Source organism: Anopheles coustani (assembly GCF_943734705.1).
Source record: "Anopheles coustani chromosome X unlocalized genomic scaffold, idAnoCousDA_361_x.2 X_unloc_32, whole genome shotgun sequence".
In the NCBI taxonomy this organism is placed as follows: Eukaryota; Metazoa; Arthropoda; class Insecta; order Diptera; family Culicidae; genus Anopheles; species Anopheles coustani.
Window position 1 is genome coordinate 224,845 of NW_026525140.1, and position 12,594 is coordinate 237,438.

The window sequence follows — 12,594 nt, forward strand, 5'->3', positions numbered from 1 at the left end:
GGCATCTCGGACTTAGTCGATTTTTCATAAATTCATAGAAATTCATATGTTAGGATGCTGGGAGATGAATGGGATGCTGCATGGAGATGAATCTTGATCTCCTACATCTCCCATCTTAATACAGCATCCCTACTTAAAGCCATCTCGGACTTAGTCGATTTTTCATAAATTCATATAAATTCATATGTTAGGATGCTGGAAGATAAATGGGATGCTGCATGGAGATGCATCTTGATCTCCTACATCTCCCATCTTAATACAGCATCCCTACTTAAAGCCATCTCGGACTTAGTCGATTTTTCATAAATTCTAAGAAATTCATATGTTAGGATGCTGGGAGATGAATGGGATGCTGCATGGAGATGAATCTTGGTCTTCTTCATCTCCCATCTTAATACAGCATCCCTACTTAAAGGCATCTCGGACTTAGTCGATTTTTCATAAATTCTAAGAAAAACATATGTTAGGATGCTGCGAGATGAATGGGATGCTGCATGGAGATGAATCTTGATCTCCTACATCTCCCATCTTAATACAGCATCCCTACTTTAAGGCATCTTGGACTTAGTCGATTTTTCATAAATCCATAGAAATTCATATGTTAGGATGCTGCGAGATGAATGGGATGCTGCATGGAGATGAATCTTGATCTACTTCATCTCCCATCTTAATACAGCATTCCTACTTAAATGCATCTCGGACTTAGTCGATTTTTCATAAATTCATAGAAATTCATATGTTAGGATGCTGGGAGATGAATGGGATGCAGCATGGAGATGAATCTTGATCTTCTTCATCTCCCATTTCAATACAGCATCCCTACTTAAAGGCATCTCGGACCTAGTCGATTTTTCATAAATTCTATGAAAAACATATGTTAGGATGCTAGGAGATGAATGGGATGCTGCATGGAGATGAATCTTGATCTTCTTCATCTCCCATCTTAATACAGCATCCCTAATTAGAGACATCTCGGACTTAGTCGATTTTTCATAAATTCTAAGAAAAACATATGTTAGGGTGCTGCGAGATGAATCTTGATCTCCCACATCTCCCATCTTGATACAGCATCCCTACTTTAAGGCATCTTGGACTTAGTCGATTTTTCATAAATCCATAGAAATTCATATGTTAGGATGCTGCGAGATGAATGCGATGCTGCATGGAGATGAATCTTGATCTTCTTCATCTCCCATCTCAATACAGCATCCCTGCTTAAAGGCATCTCGGACTTAGTCGATTTTTCATAAATTCTAAGAAAAACATATGTTAGGATGCTGCGAGATGAATGGGATGCTTAATGGAGATGAATCTTGATCTTCTTCATCTCCCATCTCAATACAGCATCCCTACTTAAAGGCATCTCGGACTTAGTCGATTTTTCATAAATTCTAAGAAATTCATATGTTAGGATGCTGCGAGATGTATGGGATGCTGCATGGAGATGAATCTTGATCTCCTACATCTCCCATCTCAATACAGCATCCCTACTTAAAGGCATCTCGGACTTAGTCGATTTTTCATAAATTTCAAGAAAAACATATGTTAGGATGCTGGGAGATGAATGGGATGCTGCATGGAGATGAATCTTGATCTCCTACATCTCCCATCTCAATACAGCATCCCTACTTAAAGGCATCTCGGACTTAGTCGATTTTTCATAAACTCATAGAAATTCATATGTTAGGATGCTGCGAGATGAATGGGATGCTGCATGCAGATGAATATTGATCTCCTACATCTCCCGTCTCAATACAGCATCCCTACTTAAAGGCATCTCGGACTTAGTCGATTTTTCATAAATTAATAGAAATTCATATGTTAGGATGCTGCGAGATGAATGGGATGCTGCATGGAGATGAATCTTGATCTCCTACATCTCTCATCTCAATACAGCATCCCTACTTAAAGGCATCTCGGACTTAGTCGATTTTTCATAAATTCATAGAAATTCATATGTTAGGATGCTGGGAGATGAATGGGATGCTGCATGGAGATGAATCTTGATCTCCTACATCTCCCATCTTAATACAGCATCCCTACTTAAAGGCATCTCGGACTTAGTCGATTTTTCATAAATTCATAGAAATTCATATGTTAGGATGCTGGGAGATGAATGGGATGCTGCATGGAGATGAATCTGGATCTCCTACATCTCTCATCTCCATACAGCATCCCTACTTAAAGGCATCTCGGACTTAGTCGATTTTTCATAAATTCTAAGAAATTCATATGTTAGGATGCTGCGAGATGAATGGGATGCTGCATGGAGATGAATCTTGATCTTCTACATCTCCCATCTTAATACAGCATCCCTACGTAAAGGCATCTCGGACTTAGTCGATTTTTCATAACTTCTAAGTAAAACATATGTTAGGATGCTGCGAGATGAATGAGATGCTGCATGGAGATGAATATTGATCTTATTCATCTCCCATCTTATTACAGCATCCCTACTTAAAGGCATCTCGGACTTAGTCGATTTTTAATAAATTCTAAGAAAAACATATGTTTGGATGCTGCGAGATGAATGGGATGCTGCATGGAGATGAATCTTGATCTTCTTCATCTCCCGTCTTAATACAGCATCCCTACTTAAAGGCATCTCGGACTTAGTCGATTTTTCATAAATTCTAAGAAAAACATATGTTAGGATGCTGCGAGTTGAATGGGATGCTGCATTGAGATGAATCTTGATCTTCTTCATCTCCCATCTTAATACAGCATCCCTACTTAAAGGCATCTCGGACTTAGTCGATTTTTCATAAATTCTAAGAAAAACATATGTTAGGATGCTGGGAGATGAATGGGATGCTGCATGGAGATAAATCTAGATCTTCTCCATCTCCCATCTTAATACAGCATCCCTACTTAAAGGCATCTCGGACTTAGTCGATTTTTCATAAATTCATAGAAAAACATATGTTACGATGCTGCGAGATGAATGGGATGCTGCATGGAGATGAATCTTGATCTTCTTCATCTCCTGTCTTAATACAGCCTCCCTACTTAAAGGCATCTCGGACTTAGTCGATTTTTCATAAATTCTAAGAAATTCATATGTTAGGATGCTGCGAGATGAATGGGATGCTGCATGGAGATGAAACTAGATCTTCTACATCTCCCATCTTAATTACAGCATCCCTTCTTAAAGGCATCTCGGACTTAGTCGATTTTCCATAAATTCTAAGAAATTCATATGTAAGGATGCTGGGAGATGAATGGGATGCTGCATGGAGATGAATCTTGATCTTCTTCATCTCCCATCTTAATACAGCATCCCTACTTAAAGGCATCTTGGACTTAGTCGATTTTTCATAAATTCTAAGAAAAACATATGTTAGGATGCTGGGAGATGAATGGGATGCTGCATGGAGATGAATCTTGATCTTCTTCATCTCCCATCTTAATACAGCATCCCTACTTAAAGGCATCTCGGACTTAGTCGATTTTTCATAAATTCTAAGAAAACATATGTTACGATGCTGCGAGATGAATGGGATGCTGCATGGAGATGAATTTTGATCTTGTTCATCTCCCATCTTAATACAGCATCCCTTTTTAAACGCATCTCGGACTTAGTCGATTTTTCATAAATTCTAAGAAAAACATATGTTAGGATGCTGGGAGATGAATGGGATGCTGCATGGAGATGAATTTTGATCTTGTTCATCTCCCATCTTAATACAGCATCCCTTTTTAAACGCATCTCGGACTTAGTCGATTTTTCATAAATTCTAAGAAAAACATATGTTAGGATGCTGCGAGATGAATGAGATGCTGCATGGAGATAAATCTTGATCTTCTACATCTCCCATCTTAAAACAGCATCCCTTCTTAAAGGCATCTCGGACTTAGTCGATTTTTCATAAATTCCAAGAAAAACATATGTAAGGATGCTAGGAGATGAATGGGATGCTGCATTGAGATGAATCTTGATCTTCTTCATCTCCCATCTCAATACAACATCCCTACTTAAAGGCATCTCGGACTTTGTCGATTTTTCATGAATTCTAAGAAATTCATATGTTAGGATGCTGCGAGATGAATGGGATGCTGCATGGAGATGAATCTTGATCTTCTTCATCTTCCATCTTAATACAGCATCCCTACTTAAAGGCATCTCGGACTTAGTCGATTTTTCATAAATTCTAAGAAAAACATATGTTAGGATGCTGCGAGTTGAATGGGATGCTGCATTGAGATGAATCTTGATCTTCTTCATCTCCCATCTTAATACAGCATCCCTACTTAAAGGCATCTCGGACTTAGTCGATTTTTCATAAATTCTAAGAAAAACATATGTTAGGATGCTGGGAGATGAATGGGATGCTGCATGGAGATAAATCTAGATCTTCTCCATCTCCCATCTTAATACAGCATCCCTACTTAAAGGCATCTCGGACTTAGTCGATTTTTCATAAATTCATAGAAAAACATATGTTACGATGCTGCGAGATGAATGGGATGCTGCATGGAGATGAATCTTGATCTTCTTCATCTCCTGTCTTAATACAGCCTCCCTACTTAAAGGCATCTCGGACTTAGTCGATTTTTCATAAATTCTAAGAAATTCATATGTAAGGATGCTGCGAGATGAATGGGATGCTGCATGGAGATGAAACTAGATCTTCTACATCTCCCATCTTAATTACAGCATCCCTACTTAAAGGCATCTCGGACTTAGTCGATTTTTCATAAATTCTAAGAAATTCATATGTAAGGATGCTGGGAGATGAATGGGATGCTGCATGGAGATGAATCTTGATCTTCTTCATCTCCCATCTTAATACAGCATCCCTACTTAAAGGCATCTTGGACTTAGTCGATTTTTCATAAATTCTAAGAAAAACATATGTTAGGATGCTGGGAGATGAATGGGATGCTGCATGGAGATGAATCTTGATCTTCTTCATCTCCCATCTTAATACAGCATCCCTACTTAAAGGCATCTTGGACTTAGTCGATTTTTCATAAATTCTAAGAAAAACATATGTTAGGATGCTGCGAGATGAATGGGATGCTGCATGGAGATGAATCTTGATCTTCTTCATCTCCCATCTTAATACAGCATCCCTACTTAAAGGCATCTCGGACTTAGTCGATTTTTCATAAATTCTATGAAAAACATGTGTTAGGATGCTGGGAGATGAATGGGATGCTGCATGGAGATGCATCTTGATCTTCTTCATCTCCCATCTTAATACAGCATCCCTTCTTAAAGGCATCTCGGACTTAGTCGATTTTTCATAAATTATAAGAAAAACATATGTTAGGATGCTGGGAGATGAATGGGATGCTGCATGGTGATGAATCTTGATCTTCTTCATCTCCCATCTTAATACAGCATCCCTACTTAAAGGCATCTCGGACTTAGTCGATTTTTCATAAATTCATAGAAAAACATATGTTAGGATGCTGGGAGATGAATGGGATGCTGCATGGAGATGAATTTTGATCTTGTTCATCTCCCATCTTAATACAGCATCCCTTTTTAAACGCATCTCGGACTTAGTCGATTTTTCATAAATTCTAAGAAAAACATATGTTAGGATGCTGCGAGATGAATGAGATGCTGCATGGAGATGAATCTTGATCTTCTTCATCTTCCATCTCATTACAGCATCCCTACTTAAACGCATCTCGGACTTAGTCGATTTTTCATAAATTCTAAGAAAAACATATGTTAGGATGCTGCGAGATGAATGGGATGCTGCATGGAGATGAATCTTGATCTTCTTCATCTCCCATCTTAATACAGCATCCCTACTTAAAGGCATCTCGGACTTAGTCGATTTTTCATAAATTCTATGAAAAACATGTGTTAGGATGCTGGGAGATGAATGGGATGCTGCATGGAGATGCATCTTGATCTTCTTCATCTCCCATCTTAATACAGCATCCCTTCTTAAAGGCATCTCGGACTTAGTCGATTTTTCATAAATTCTAAGAAAAAAATATGTTAGGATGCTGGGAGATGAATGGGATGCTGCATGGTGATGAATCTTGATCTTCTTCATCTCCCATCTTAATACAGCATCCCTACTTAAAGGCATCTCGGACTTAGTCGATTTTTCATAAATTCATAGAAAAACATATGTTAGGATGCTGGGAGATGAATGGGATGCTGCATGGAGATGAATTTTGATCTTGTTCATCTCCCATCTTAATACAGCATCCCTTTTTAAACGCATCTCGGACTTAGTCGATTTTTCATAAATTCTAAGAAAAACATATGTTAGGATGCTGCGAGATGAATGAGATGCTGCATGGAGATGAATCTTGATCTTCTTCATCTCTCATCTCAATACAGCATCCCTACTTAAAGGCATCTCGGACTTAGTCGATTTTTCATAAATTCTATGAAAAACATGTGTTAGGATGCTGGGAGATGAATGGGATGCTGCATGGAGATGAATCTTGATCTTCTTCATCTCCCATCTTAATACAGCATCCCTACTTAAAGGCATCTCGGACTTAGTCGATTTTTCATAAATTCTAAGAAATTCATATGTAAGGATGCTGCGAGATGAATGGGATGCTGCATGGAGATGAATCTTGATCTTCTTCATCTCCCATCTTAATACAGCATCCCTACTTATAGGCATCTCGGACTTAGTCGATTTTTCATAAACTCATAGAAATTCATATGTTAGGATGCTGCGAGATGAATGGGATGCTGCATGCAGATGAATATTGATCTCCTACATCTCCCGTCTCAATACAGCATCCCTACTTAAAGGCATCTCGGACTTAATCGATTTTTCATAAATACTAAGAAAAACATATGTTAGGATGCTGCAAGATGAATGGGATGCTGCATGGAGATGAATCTTGATCTTCTTCATCTCCCATCTAAATGCAGCATCCCTAATTGAAGGCATCTCGGACTTAGTCGATTTTTCATAAATTCTAAGAAAAACATATGTTAGGATGCTGCGAGATGAATGGGATGCTGCATGGAGATGAATTTTGATCTTGTTCATCTCCCATCTTAATACAGCATCCCTTTTTAAACGCATCTCGGACTTAGTCGATTTTTCATAAATTCTAAGAAAAAAATATGTTAGGATGCTGGGAGATGAATGGGATGCTGCATGGTGATGAATCTTGATCTTCTTCATCTCCCATCTTAATACAGCATCCCTACTTAAAGGCATCTCGGACTTAGTCGATTTTTCATAAATTCATAGAAAAACATATGTTAGGATGCTGGGAGATGAATGGGATGCTGCATGGAGATGAATTTTGATCTTGTTCATCTCCCATCTTAATACAGCATCCCTTTTTAAACGCATCTCGGACTTAGTCGATTTTTCATAAATTCTAAGAAATTCATATGTAAGGATGCTGCGAGATGAATGGGATGCTGCATGGAGATGAAACTAGATCTTCTACATCTCCCATCTTAATTACAGCATCCCTACTTAAAGGCATCTCGGACTTAGTCGATTTTTCATAAATTCTAAGAAAAACATATGTTAGGATGCTGCGAGATGAATGAGATGCTGCATGGAGATGAATCTTGATCTTCTTCATCTCCCATCTCAATACAGCATCCCTACTTAAATGCATCTCGGACTTAGTCGATTTTTCATAAATTCTAAGAAATTCATATGTTGGGATGCTGCGAGATGAATGGGATGCTGCTAGGAGATGAATCTTGATCTCCTACATCTCCAATCTCAATACAGCATCCCTACTTAAAGCCATCTCGGACTTAGTCGATTTTTCATAAATTCTAAGAAATTCATATGTTAGGATGCTGCGAGATGAATGGGATGCTGCATGGAGATGAATCTTGATCTTCTTCATCTCCCATCTTAATACAGCATCCCTACTTAAAGGCATCTCGGACTTAGTCGATTTTTCATAAATTCTAAGAAAAACATATGTTAGGATGCTGCGAGATGAATGGAATGCTGCATGGAGATGAATCTTGATCTTCTTCATCTCCCATCATAATACAGCATCCCTTCTTAAAGGCATCTCGGACTTAGTCGAATTTTCATAAATTCTAAGAAAAACATATGTTAGGATGCTGCGAGATGAATGAGATGCTGCATGGAGATGAATCTTGATCTTCTTCATCTCCCATCTCAATACAGCATCCCTACTTAAATGCATCTCGGACTTAGTCGATTTTTCATAAATTCTAAGAAATTCATATGTTGGGATGCTGCGAGATGAATGGGATGCTGCTAGGAGATGAATCTTGATCTCCTACATCTCCAATCTCAATACAGCATCCCTACTTAAAGCCATCTCGGACTTAGTCGATTTTTCATAAATTCTAAGAAATTCATATGTTAGGATGCTGCGAGATGAATGGGATGCTGCATGGAGATGAATCTTGATCTTCTTCATCTCCCATCATAATACAGCATCCCTTCTTAAAGGCATCTCGGACTAAGTCGATTTTTCATAAATTCTAAGAAATTCATATGTTAGGATGCTGCGAGATGAATAGGATGCTGAAAGGAAATGAATCTTGATCTTTTTCATCTCCCATCTTAATACAGCATCCCTGCTTAAAGGCATCTCGGACTTAGTCGATTTTTCATAAATTCTAAGAAATTCATATGTTAGGATGCTGCGAGATGAATGGGATGCTGCATGGAGATGAATCTTGATCTTCTACATCTCCCATCTTAATACAGCATCCCTACTTAAAGGCATCTCGGACTTAGTCGATTTTTCATAAATTCTAAGAAAAACATATGTTAGGATGCTGGGAGATGAATGGGATGTGTCATGGAGATGAATCTTGATCTTCTACATCTCCCATCTTAATACAGCATCCCTACTTAAAGGCATCTCGGACTTAGTCGATTTTTCATAAATTCTAAGAAAAACATATGTTAGGATGCTGGGAGATGAATGGGATGCTGCATGGAGATGGATCTTGATCTTCTTCATCTCCGGTCTCAATACAGCATCCCTACTAAAAGGCATCTCGGACTAAGTCGATTTTTCATAAATTCTAAGAAATTCATATGTTAGGATGCTGCGAGATGAATGGGATGCTGCATGGAGATGAATCTTGATCTTCTACATCTCCCATCTTAATACAGCATCCCTACTTAAAGGCATCTCGGACTTAGTCGATTTTTCATAAATTCTAAGAAATTCATATGTTAGGATGCTGCGAGATGTATGGGATGCTGCATGGAGATGAATCTTGATCTCCTACATCTCCCATCTCAATACAGCATCCCTACTTAAAGGCATCTCGGACTTAGTCGATTTTTCATAAATTTCAAGAAAAACATATGTTAGGATGCTGGGAGATGAATTGGATGCTGCATGGAGATGAATCTTGATCTTCTACATCTCCCATCTTAATACAGCATGCCTACTTAAAGGCATCTCGGACTTAGTCGATTTTTCATAAATTCTAAGAAAAACATATGTTAGGATGCTGGGAGATGAATGGGATGCTGCATGGAGATGACCCTTGATCTCCTACATCTCCCATCTCAATACAGCATCCCTACTTAAAGGCATCTCGGACTTAGTCGATTTTTCATAAATTCTAAGAAATTCATATGTAAGGATGCTGCGAGATGAATGGGATGCTGCATGGAGATGAATCTTGATCTTCTACATCTCCCATCTTAATACAGCATCCCTACTTAAAGGCATCTCGGACTTAGTCAATTTTTCATAAATTCTAAGAAAAACATATTTTGGGATGCTGCGAGATGAATGGGATGCTGCATGGAGATGAATCTTGATCTTTTTCATCTCCCATCTTAATACAGCATCCCTGCTTAAAGGCATCTCGGACTTAGTCGATTTTTCATAAATTCTAAGAAAAACATATGTTAGGATGCTGCGAGATGAATGGGATGCTTAATGGAGATGAATCTTGATCTTCTTCATCTCCCATCTCAATACAGCATCCCTACTTAAAGGCATCTCGGACTTAGTCGATTTTTCATAAATTCTAAGAAATTCATATGTTAGGATGCTGCGAGATGTATGGGATGCTGCATGGAGATGAATCTTGATCTCCTACATCTCCCATCTCAATACAGCATCCCTACTTAAAGGCATCTCGGACTTAGTCGATTTTTCATAAATTTCAAGAAAAACATATGTTAGGATGCTGGGAGATGAATGGGATGCTGCATGGAGATGAATCTTGATCTCCTACATCTCCCATCTCAATACAGCATCCCTACTTAAAGGCATCTCGGACTTAGTCGATTTTTCATAAACTCATAGAAATTCATATGTTAGGATGCTGCGAGATGAATGGGATGCTGCATGCAGATGAATATTGATCTCCTACATCTCCCGTCTCAATACAGCATCCCTACTTAAAGGCATCTCGGACTTAGTCGATTTTTCATAAATTAATAGAAATTCATATGTTAGGATGCTGCGAGATGAATGGGATGCTGCATGGAGATGAATCTTGATCTCCTACATCTCTCATCTCCATGCAGCATCCCTACTTAAAGGCATCTCGGACTTAGTCGATTTTTCATAAATTCATAGAAATTCATATGTTAGGATGCTGGGAGATGAATGGGATGCTGCATGGAGATGAATCTTGATCTCCTACATCTCCCATCTTAATACAGCATCCCTACTTAAAGGCATCTCGGACTTAGTCGATTTTTCATAAATTCATAGAAATTCATATGTTAGGATGCTGGGAGATGAATGGGATGCTGCATGGAGATGAATCTGGATCTCCTACATCTCTCATCTCAATACAGCATCCCTACTTAAAGGCATCTCGGACTTAGTCGATTTTTCATAAATTCTAAGAAATTCATATGTTAGGATGCTGCGAGATGAATGGGATGCTGCATGGAGATGAATCTTGATCTTCTACATCTCCCATCTTAATACAGCATCCCTACGTAAAGGCATCTCGGACTTAGTCGATTTTTCATAACTTCTAAGTAAAACATATGTTAGGATGCTGCGAGATGAATGAGATGCTGCATGGAGATGAATATTGATCTTATTCATCTCCCATCTTATTACAGCATCCCTACTTAAAGGCATCTCGGACTTAGTCGATTTTTAATAAATTCTAAGAAAAACATATGTTTGGATGCTGCGAGATGAATGGGATGCTGCATGGAGATGAATCTTGATCTTCTTCATCTCCCGTCTTAATACAGCATCCCTACTTAAAGGCATCTCGGACTTAGTCGATTTTTCATAAATTCTAAGAAAAACATATGTTAGGATGCTGCGAGTTGAATGGGATGCTGCATTGAGATGAATCTTGATCTTCTTCATCTCCTGTCTTAATACAGCCTCCCTACTTAAAGGCATCTCGGACTTAGTCGATTTTTCATAAATTCTAAGAAATTCATATGTTAGGATGCTGCGAGATGAATGGGATGCTGCATGGAGATGAAACTAGATCTTCTACATCTCCCATCTTAATTACAGCATCCCTTCTTAAAGGCATCTCGGACTTAGTCGATTTTCCATAAATTCTAAGAAATTCATATGTAAGGATGCTGGGAGATGAATGGGATGCTGCATGGAGATGAATCTTGATCTTCTTCATCTCCCATCTTAATACAGCATCCCTACTTAAAGGCATCTTGGACTTAGTCGATTTTTCATAAATTCTAAGAAAAACATATGTTAGGATGCTGGGAGATGAATGGGATGCTGCATGGAGATGAATCTTGATCTTCTTCATCTCCCATCTTAATACAGCATCCCTACTTAAAGGCATCTCGGACTTAGTCGATTTTTCATAAATTCTAAGAAAAACATATGTTAGGATGCTGCGAGTTGAATGGGATGCTGCATTGAGATGAATCTTGATCTTCTTCATCTCCTGTCTTAATACAGCATCCCTACTTAAAGGCATCTCGGACTTAGTCGATTTTTCATAAATTCTAAGAAAAACATATGTTAGGATGCTGGGAGATGAATGGGATGCTGCATGGAGATAAATCTAGATCTTCTCCATCTCCCATCTTAATACAGCATCCCTACTTAAAGGCATCTCGGACTTAGTCGATTTTTCATAAATTCATAGAAAAACATATGTTACGATGCTGCGAGATGAATGGGATGCTGCATGGAGATGAATCTTGATCTTCTTCATCTCCTGTCTTAATACAGCCTCCCTACTTAAAGGCATCTCGGACTTAGTCGATTTTTCATAAATTCTAAGAAATACATATGTTAGGATGCTGCGAGATGAATGGGATGCTGCATGGAGATGAAACTAGATCTTCTACATCTCCCATCTTAATTACAGCATCCCTTCTTAAAGGCATCTCGGACTTAGTCGATTTTCCATAAATTCTAAGAAATTCATATGTAAGGATGCTGGGAGATGAATGGGATGCTGCATGGAGATGAATCTTGATCTTCTTCATCTCCCATCTTAATACAGCATCCCTACTTAAAGGCATCTTGGACTTAGTCGATTTTTCATAAATTCTAAGAAAAACATATGTTAGGATGCTGGGAGATGAATGGGATGCTGCATGGAGATGAATCTTGATCTTCTTCATCTCCCATCTTAATACAGCATCCCTTTTTAAACGCATCTCGGACTTAGTCGATTTTTCATAAATTCTAAGAAAAACATATGTTAGG